The sequence below is a fragment of the Bison bison genome, unplaced genomic scaffold (genome assembly GCF_000754665.1).
Source record: "Bison bison bison isolate TAMUID 2011002044 unplaced genomic scaffold, Bison_UMD1.0 scf7180017864389, whole genome shotgun sequence".
NCBI lineage: Eukaryota > Metazoa > Chordata > Mammalia > Artiodactyla > Bovidae > Bison > Bison bison.
In genome coordinates, this window is record NW_011494961.1 from 2,987,694 (window position 1) to 2,998,017 (window position 10,324).

The following is a 10,324-nucleotide window of genomic DNA, read 5'->3' on the forward strand; positions in this document are numbered from 1 at the left end:
TAAATAAATAAATAAAAGAGAGCCTTCAAAGAATGTCTCCAAGGGTACAGAATGGCATTTCTTTGTGCCCTTGTCAATTTCTTCTCTCTCTCTCTCCCTCTCCTTCATATTCACTCTTTCTTTTTCGTCCTTCCCCTTTTCTCCTCTTCCTTTCTGTTTCTCCTATTGCCAGATGTGTATTCCTTTCATATTACTGAAATCTTCACATTCTGTTCTCTTTTATTCTCACTTCCTCCACTAACTCCAGCAACTCTTCCATCTCTAGACCTCTAGAGTGTGTGGAGAAACACTCCTTAAGCCCTTTCTCCTTCTCAAGCATGCCGTGTGATCTGTTTATGATGCTGGTGTTCACCTTCAGCAGGAAGGAGGAACTCTCCCAGCAGTCACCCAGATGGACTTTCAGCTTTCATCCTCCTGGTTAACGATGGCATTCCTAATGGAAATCTTGTCTCCTGGGGCACAGCTGTTAACAACTTATTTGGCTAACTGTGCACTAGAAAACCAAATACATTCATTGCCTTCTATTTAAGCTGATTTGAACAGGGCTTCATCTTAATCTTCCAGAAGGAGATGAAGGGGTGGGGTTGGTATGGTTATTTTTCAATTTGGGCTCCCTATTCCTAAAGAGGAAAGAACCCCTGCTCAGCCTGTTAAGCTGCATTTTAATTCTTCAACTCATCCCTTCTGAAAAAGTTAACACAGTCCTCTCAGGTGAGTGACTCTCAAGCAAGGAAACTGGCCTGTGAGCCAATGTACCATTGCTTTCTGCTGCCATACTATCGATTGTAAAAGCAGACCTAGCTACATAGTCAAAACTTCATTACCCTTTATTCTAGTGTTTGCTGTAACATGTGTATGCATGCTCAGTCACTTAAGTCGTGTCTGACTCTTTGTGACCCCATGGACTGTAGCCCACCAGGCTCCTCTGTCCATGGGATTCTCTAGGCAAGAATACTGGAGTGGGTTGCCATATCCTCCTCCAGAGGATCTTCCCAACCCAGGGATTAAATCCACATCCCCTACATTGCAGGAGGATGCAATGTAGTGGCTCTTTACCACTGAGCCACTAGGAAAACACTTTTATGTTGTAGCATACTTCTTAAATATTTAAGTGAAGAAATAATAAAAGAACAAATTAATAAATATGAGTCATCTCAGTGTACCCATGAAAGATAAAAGCAATTTTTTTCAGCCAGACATTTGATGGACTTTGGGAGTCCTCATAACTTCCCAATCAGTCTCTCACTTCCAAAGGGGCAAGGGGATGGGGCTGGGAGGGGGCGTTGGAGAAGCAGAGTTAACTGAGACATTTTTCAAAGTTAAGAAGCGATATCAAAGATCCTAGAACCTTAATATTCACTGAGATAATTAAACACAATGTAGAAAGGACCCTGATTCCGTGTAACATCAATATCCATGAGCACTCTTCCTTCAGCTGATATTCATTAAGTATTGCTATAGAACAGACATTGTGCTAAGCCCTAAGTCTAGCAAAGCCTGACCTACTCACTACTGCAGTGGGGTTGGGGAGGCAAGCATCAATCAAATGCACCATCGTTATAAGCTAAAATAAGCATTCTGGACAAAAGGCACTTAATGTCCTAGACAGACAAACACAAAAGAAACAGATCTGTTGTGTTTTTTTTTTTTTTTTTATATAATTGCTGAATGTAGAAAATCAATTGGAGGAAACCCAAGTAATTCATCATTGTGCAAAGTAACTGACTTTTTAATATTAGATTAATGAAAATATACACAGAAGAAACCTCATCTTGTGTGCACTTGTCTGGAACTTTGAAAAATAAATTTTATATTCTACACAGGAAAACATATAAGCTGGGCAGCACCCAGGCAAAATTACTCTACACTCAAGGTACTTTTGATGTTTCACTGTGTATTAGTTTCATGCATGGTTTAACTGGAGTGGGGTCTCAGTGGGTGGGAGGCAAGTACCCCTTGTTAAACCTGCTGTAGTCGTGTGCATTATAAAACTTCAGGATATGGTAACAGTGGAACTACATTCAGCTGCTTGTTATTTCAGAATCAATGCATTAGTTCAACAACATGGATCTTTAATAGGAACCACAACACAAAATATACTTTTTCATAACAGATTCCTCTAGTTACTTCCAGAAAATAACACTGATTTAAGAAATTCAACTAATAGACACGACATCAACATGTTAAAATTAGAACAGTATGGGGAAAAGCTACCTTTTTATTGAAAGTGAGTTCTTTCCATGTTTATATATTTTTTCTTTTTTTAAATTTATTTATTTTAGTTGGAGGCTAATTACAATATTATAGTGGTTTTTGCCATTATATATTTTTATTTTCTCTAAATATTTAATTATCCTTCCATTATTCTGCTATAATCTTTTCCCATTTAATCTCAAATTATTTGAAACACCATTACTTGCTTACCACTCCCTATACAGTCTAACATTTCTAGCATTTAAAGTATTTACTTCCTTCCCTTACATTTTGACTTTTTCTACTTCACAAAATAAGAACTAGAAATTTTCTCACTACAAATGTCATTAAAGTTTATAGCATTGAGGGAAAGAATGCTTAATCAAATCATAATTATTTTCCACCTATCAAATTATAAATTTGAAAAGCTCCTATTAGACTAGTCGTAAGAAAATCCCATGGATGGAGGAGCCTGGAAGGCTGCAGTCCATGGGGTCGCTGAGGGTCAGACACAACTGAGCGACTTCACTTTCACTTTTCACTTTCACGCATTGGAGAAGGAAATGGCAACCTACTCCAGTGTTCTTGCCTGGAGAATCCCAGGGACGGAGGAGCCTGGTGGGCTGCTGTCCATGGGGTCGCACAGAGTCGGACACGACTGAAGCGACTTAGCAGCAGTAGCAGCAGCACACCTATAATTATACATTATTCTATGTTGAATTCAGAGACACATAAGTTCACTGGATAGTTTCACAAAAAAGATATTATATGATTTAATGTATATTTACATGTAAGTTTTTGCTCAAACTATTAACATATTAAAAAGGAAGTGTCGACTCCTTAAATTCATTCACACTCAAAGAAATTTATGACTGCTACAAAACTAGTTTCCATGCAGTATTAAACTAAAAGAGACAGAATACATTCTATTTCCAAAAGTTTTTAAGGTGGATTTTTTTATAAACTAGAATCAGACTGTAGTTCATAAGCAGACCTTATAGCTCAGAATTCTCAATATGCTAAGAGAAATGTCTGCAGAAAATCTATTTTTTTAATTTATTGTGACAAGTAAACAGAAAATAGCCACAAGGGAAAACATGACCTATAAAACCTTATTTTTATTAGCTGAATCTTTGGTATCACAAGGAAATTACATCAATTACTATAATACGTAAAGCAATGAAATGCCTTTCCCATAGTATTATTTTCATATGGAAATCTGAAAAACAACATTCTAAAATATGGAATGCAATTTTAAAAAATATTTAAAAAGACTTATCAGTAAAATGTGTCCATTTTGGATTAAGAATAATATAAAACATTTGCATGTATTTTAGTATCACCAAACAACGTTGTTAGTATTGCTACAGCTGACCCAGCAACTTAAGAATCAAACGCTTCCTAAGAGACTGGAGTGGGGGCAGTGGGGGGCTAAGCATTATATTATATTCCATCTAAATATAGCATAGTCATTACCAATTCCACTTATTTTCCACTTTCTGAAAATTAAATTCCTTCTGAATAACTGAATATAAGAACTGACTTCATTAATATTTTTACAGAGGGCTATGCTTTTTTAACTTTTTCTAAATCAAAATCTTCCAGTATTTAATTTATAAAAAAGAAGGAAGGCCTCTACTTTTAAACATAATAATAGGGAGCATGATGTCATGAAAAAAGGAAAGCTTGAAAGCAGAGACAAGAGAGACCCCTCGCTTTTCATTGCCAATTGTGTCTGGGATCTGCGATGTGACCTTGAGAAGTCAACTAACAACTCAAAGCCTCGCTTTACTTGTCTGTGAAGCAAATACAAAGTTATAGTTACCAGCTGTTTCCAGGGTCCATGAGTCTGGGTGGGATCTTCCCATGTCACATACATGCACGTCAGCTGGGCTTGGCTGAGCCTGTATGGGACCAAAAGGCATGTGCTCCGTCACGACGCCTCCGCCGTGGCCAACACCACACAGGCGGCACCAGGCTGCAGAAGGTCCAGGGAGGCATCGTTCCTCCCACCGGACACACCAAGTCTGCAACTACATATGGAGCAAGGCCTCTGTCAGAAACCTGAAAACTAGCTGAATAGCTAGCTCCTTCATGGGAGGAAATAAGAAAAGCGGCAGAGCCGCAGATACGTAGGAGCGGCTGAGACAGTCTCGCGATAAACATGATCCGTAGGAGACCCACAATCGCGGAGAAACTCAGAAATTATCCATCTTGAAATATCCTAATGGAAAAATATTCATTGAATTTACTTCTTTTCCACAAATACTGCCAGAAATATGTTGAAATTCTGTATGTATAATATTGAAGGAACTTCTTTCACAAAAGGCTTACTATATGACAAAAGTTAAGGTCAGAATAGACTTTCTACTATGTCCATTAGATTCATGACTTTTATCCCCAGCTGCCTGTTGCCCTCTAGTTTTGCATCTCCTTTCTAAGAAGCCATTCAACTCGTTTTTCTCCTCACCTCGGTACCTGGAATCAGTCCTTGTTGGTCTTTCCATTCTCAGTTCAGCATGCTTCTGTTTTAGGAAAAGCATGCTTCAATCCTGACCTTTTGTTGTCAGCCCTTGAATCATGGCCTGGGTACAGGCAGAGCCAAATTTACCACAGGGTGGTTTGGCAACGTGACATTGCTGGCTAGCAAGCAACACCCAAACTGAGTAGCTTAAAATAATAGTCACTTTATTTGCTCATGATTTCTTGAGTAAGCTGGGCAGTTCTTGTCTGTGCAAACTTGACAGATCCCTGTGGTCACTCAGGTGTGTCGGACTCTTTGTGACCCTATGAACTGTAGCCTGCCAGTCTCCTCTGTTCATGGGATTCTCCAGGTAGGAATACTGGAGTGAGTTGCCATTCCCTTCTCCAGGGGATCTTCGAACACGGGACTAAATCTGGTTCTCCTGCATTGTAGGCAGATTCTTTACCGTCTGAGACACCAGAGAATCCCCAGAAGGTGGGCTGGGGCTAATGATCTTGGATGGCCTCCTTCATAACTAGTTAGGCCTGCTGCTGCTGCTAAGTCGCTTCAGTCGTGTCCAACTCTATGCGACCCCAAAGACGGCAGCCCACCAGGCTTCCCTGTCCCTGGGATTCTCCAGGCAAGAACACTGGAGTGGGTTGCCATTTCTTTCTCCAGTGCATGAAAGTGAAAAGTGAAAGTGAAGTCGTTCAGTCATGTCCGACTCTTAGTGACCCCAGGGACTGCAGCCCACCAGACGCCTCCATCCATGGGATTTTCCAGGCAAGAGTACTGGAGTGGGGTGCCATTCCCTTCTCCGAGTTAGGCCTAGTGGGCTTCATTTCTGGAAGGACAGACAACTAATCTCTGCTTCATGTAGTTTCCTATCCTCCAGTAGTCTAGTTCTGGTTTCTCGAGCTTCTGAAAAATGGGAACAGAACAGACAAGTCCCCAAGTACAAGCCCTTTTTAAACCTCCATTTATATTAATTGTACTTGGGCCCCTTTGAACATAGCAAGTCACATGGTCAAGCTCAGATTCAAGGATGGGAATAGTGATTCCTTCTCCTGATGGGAGGACCTTTGCAAAGAGCAGCATACAGAGAGATAGGAAGAATTTATGACCAGTTTGCACAAAAGGCTGAGCCTAAAAATAGAAGCCAATGTATCACAAATATTAGGGGGAAGGTGAAATTTTTGATATTGGAAATTTCAAAAAGGCATTAAAGTTATTATTATGGAAAAAATCAGTACTAAGTTGGATTTTCTTAAGATGATATAGGATCCTGATGTTTTAAATTATATGTGGAACAAAAATGGGCACTTCTTTTCATTACTTAGAGTCTTAGTCCATTTGGGCTGCTATAGCAAAATACCACAGACTGGGTAGCTTCATTTCTCACAGTTTTGGAGGCTAGGAATTCAAGATCGAAGTGCCAGCATTGTTGTGTTCTCGTGAAGACCTTCTTCTTGGTTCCTATCAAGGACTTAAAAAATATGCACCGTCTAAATGTTGAGAGTTATATTTTATTCAGTGGGAATTTTTAGGACTTCAAGTCTGGGAGACAGCATCTTAAGTAACCCTGAAAGAACTGCTACCAGGAGTCAAGGGGAGGAGCCAGTTTATATAGAAGTTTTGCAACAAAGGGCAGGTAGTCTGAACATCAAAAGATTATTATTGATTAGAGAAAACCAGATAGCCCAAGTTAAGGAATTCAGCACTTTTCTATGTGTGGGAAGATGCGGGCGTTTGGGTTCACAGTAAGCATTCCTTCAACATGCACCTCAGCTCTCTGGGTCCAGTTTCCTGTGTTTGTCACATCCTGAGTTTCCCCAGGACTCACCAGAGCAAGTGACTGCAGTCTGATGGCTGCTAGATGGCAGATATTGTTTCTTTCCTGAATTCCCTTCAGTTCAGTTCAGTCGCTCAGTCATGTCCGACTGTTTGCGACCCCATGAATCACAGCATGCCAGGCCTCCCTGTCCATCACCAACTCCCGGAGTTTACCCAAACTCATGTCCATCGAGTTAGTGATGCCATCCAGCCATCTCATTCTCTGTCGTCCCCTTCTCCTCCTGCCCCCAATCCCTCCCAGCATCAGAGTCTTTTCCAATGAGTCAACTCTTCACATGAGGTGGCCAAAGTACTGGAGTTTCAGCTTTAGCATCAATCCTTCCAATGAACACCCAGGACGGATCTCCTTTAGGATGGACTGGTTGGATCTCCTTGCAGTCCAAGGGACTCTCAAGAGTCTTCTCCAATACCACAGTTCAAAAGCATCAATTCTTCAGCACTCAGCTTTCTTCACAGTCCAACTCTCACCTCCATACATGACCACTAGAAAAACCATAGCCTTGACTAGACGGACCTTTGTTGGCAAAATAATGTCTCTGCTTTTGAATATGCTATCTAGGTTGGTCATAACTTTCCTTCCAAGGAGTAAGCATCTTTTAATTTCATGGCTGAATTCCCTTAGGACTCACCAACTCACCATCCATGGTGGTCACAACTGCTGATGATTGTGGCATCCTCTGTTTACTGATGTGACAGGAAATATTCCATTTCTTACTATCTAGTGCCTCTTGCTGTGTCCTTGCATGGTGGAAACAGGGATCTCTCTGGAATCTCTTTTATAAGACATTGTTTCCCATGAAGTTTCCACCCTCGTGACTTAAGCACCTCCCAAAAGCCCCACCTACTAATACCATCACCTTTTGAGAGGTTAGGATTTCAGCAAATGCATTTTGGGGAGATACATTCAGATCATAGCACTTAGAAACTCCAGGGATCTACTTTCAGTCCTCCCTTTCTTTGTTCGCATCCATAGTTGATACAGTTTTAGAAGAAGCAGTTTCAGAGGTAAACCTGAAACTAGACAGCGCATCCTCATTTTATGATGCCAGTAATATTAATATAGATTCAAGATACAGTCTCATCATGCTGGGTGCAGAATCCCTAGCTCTGCTGTATTATTTCATCCAAATGTGAGCAGATTAGCAATTTATGTGTTATTTACACTAACCAAAACTATCAGAAAATGATCAAAAACTCAAAAATCCTAGTTTATTTTTTGAATTTATTATTATAGTTTCAGTAGCCAAATAGGCTGCCTTTGCTAGTGAAGGTAAATGCTTTCTAATTCCTTGTAATTTAAATAGTAATAAAAGGTCAAGCAGTGAGAAATCACTCAAGGCAAATAGATATGATGATTCTCAGGAGATATTTCATGCAGACACAGATAGAAGCTGAGAGTGTCTAGGCTCTAAAATGAAGGGGAAACCTACATCTGTCATGTTTTCACTATTAAATTTGGCTGTATCCTTCTGGCGTGAGCTTATCACATGTAGATGACAATTACATCAGAGCCTACTTTACACTGATTACATTTTAGACTTCAGAAAGGTATGGAAGAGGAGCTTCAAAATCATTAAAAGAATTACTAAAGAGCAAGAAAAATCCCTGCTGAGACTGAATAGCATAAAATCAAATAATATTAAACAGCATGGAAACCAAAGTAAATAAAATAGTGCTGAATTTACCTAAGTTGGGATATGATTGCTCCCATATAGAGAGTGCGTGTATGCGCATGCATGCGTGTGTGCACACGAGTGCACATTCACGCTCACTTGTGTCTGACTCTTTGCAACCCCATGGACTGTAGCCTGCTAGACTCTGTCTATGGGATTTTCCAGGCAAGAATACTGGAGTGAACTGCCATTTCCTATTCCAGGGGATATTCCCAATCTAGGTATCAAACTTCCATCTCTTGCATCCCTGCATTGGCAGGCAGATGCTTTACCACTGCTCCATCTGGGAAACCCTCCCATATAGATTAGGCCCCTGTTTTAGACTCTCATAGGACTAGAGATATCATCTTCAAAGCACTCATCACGATTGTAACTAATTACCCATTGTCAATTCTCCCAGTAAACTGCAATGTCCAAGAAAGCATGGATAATACGTGTCTTATGCTCTGTTGTATGTATTTGCAATGACTGAGCAATAGCGGACCCTCGACAGGGGATAGTTGAAGGAATGGCAAGGCAGGAGGAAGGACAAAACAAAGATGTAAAACAAGCACATTAAAAATGGACTGAGAAGATGTGAACGAAGTGAGGGAATACATAGTAGAGGAGCCTGGTCACATGTTAAGAAAGGAAATGATCATCCACTGAAATAATTATAACAAGAATATATTTGGTAGGAATAAGAGTAGAAGTAGGGCATGAGCAAAGACTTGTCGTTTTGAGGGATTAGGGGACCCAAAGGGAAACTAAGCCTAAGGGTGATTATTGTGGAGGCAGGAAAGAGATTGGGCAGTTGAAGAGACTGATAAATTAAAAAGCCAGAAACAGTACTGTAGACCTAGCAAGAGGGGCACCCACTCCAGGTCCCACCCTGTAAAGGACCTGCTCTCTGGCTCTCTTCCAGTTCTGTTCCTTCCCAGAAGGCAGGAAATCTACTCAGAGTCCACATACCCTCTTTTAGATCACATGTGGAATATACAGGACCACAAAATTCCATGCAAAGATCCTGTTACAGATCTGTTATCCTGAGGGTGGGCAACACAACAAGAGTATGCTCCCTGGATCAAGGTGGGAATAAGCCAATTTAGCAGGATACAGTTTGGTCCTGTGTGGTCTGGAGGGTCTGCACACCAAGTATCTAAGGCCTTCTGGTGCAGGAGCCGGGACAGAAAGAGAAAGGCATGAACATGGACTTGGGGCCTCCTGAACCACCAACTTATGACAGGGAACTCTGACAAGTTCAGGAATTCTAAATAGGCTTCCAGATCATTCTGAAGGTAAATATATATGCTAGCTCTCAAGTGATATCTTTGGGACTTCCCTGGTGGCCCAGTGGTTAAGACATTGTGCTTCCAATGCAGAGGGAAGGGGTTCCATACCTGGTTGGGGAACTAAGATCCTGCATGCCATGTGGCATGGTCAAAAAATAAAGGAGTCAAATGATATCTCTGTTTCCCAGGTACATTCTCTTGTTCTTCTATAATAAGAGAATGCAGGATTTCTAGGGCACAGACAAGTTGCTGCTGCTGCTAAGTAGACACCAGCTAAACTGAAGAAGTCAGAGATTTCAAACCAAAGGAATTCATTGTATAGAGGAGAGTAGAAGCTATTTTATTTAACAGTCTATTAGCATGACATATGGAGAAGGAAATGGCAACCCACTCCAGTATTCTTGCCTGGAGAATCCCACAGAGGAGCCTGGTGGGCTACAGTCCATGGGGTCGCAAAGAGTTGGACACAACTGAGCACACATCTAGAACTGGACATGGAACAGCAGACTGGTTCCAAATAGGAAAAGGAGTACGTCAAGGCTGTATATTGTCACCCTGCTTATTTAACTTATATGCAGAGTACATCATGAGAAATGCTGGGCTGGAAGAAGCACAAGCTGGATTCAAGATTGCCAAGAGAAATATCAATAACATCAGATATGCAGATGACACCACCCTTATGGCAGAAAGTGAAAAGGAACTAAAGAGCCTCTTGATGAAAGTGAAAGAGGAGAGTGAAAAAGTTGGCTTAAAGCTCAACATTCAGAAAACGAAGATCATGGCATTCAGTCCCATCACTTCATGGGAAATAGATGGGGAAACAGTGGAAACAGTGTCAGACTTTATTTTTCTGGGCTCCAAAATCACTG